A 483-nucleotide genomic window follows, 5' to 3' on the forward strand; every position below is an offset into this window, starting at 1 on the left:
TTGAATCTATATATGACTCTTGGTAGGATGGTCATTTTCACAATATTAATTCTTCCAATCCATGAGCATGGGAGGTCCTTCCATCATCTGATATCTTCCTCAATTTCTTTCTTTAAAGATTTAAAATTTTCATTGCAGAGCTCTTTAATGTCTTTAGTCAGGTTTATTTTGAGATTTTTTTTTTTGCAGCTATTGTGAAGCAGAGTGTTTCCCTGTGCTCTTTCTCTGATTGCTTGTGTTATTAATATATAAAAAGGCTACAGACTTTTGTAGGTTAATTTTGTAACCTGCCACTTTACTGAACGTGTTAATGATTTCTAGGAGTTTTCTGGTGGAATTTTTGGCATCTCTTAGATATAATATCATATCATCTGCAAAAAGGGATTATTTGATCTCTTCTTTTCCAATTATTACTCCTTTAATTTCCTGCTCCTGCCTTATTGCTCTTGCAAGAGTTTCAAGCACTATGTTAAAGAGAAGTGG

The sequence above is a fragment of the Nannospalax galili genome, unplaced genomic scaffold (genome assembly GCF_000622305.1).
Source record: "Nannospalax galili isolate Female #2095 unplaced genomic scaffold, S.galili_v1.0 scaffold279, whole genome shotgun sequence".
Taxonomy (NCBI): domain Eukaryota; kingdom Metazoa; phylum Chordata; class Mammalia; order Rodentia; family Spalacidae; genus Nannospalax; species Nannospalax galili.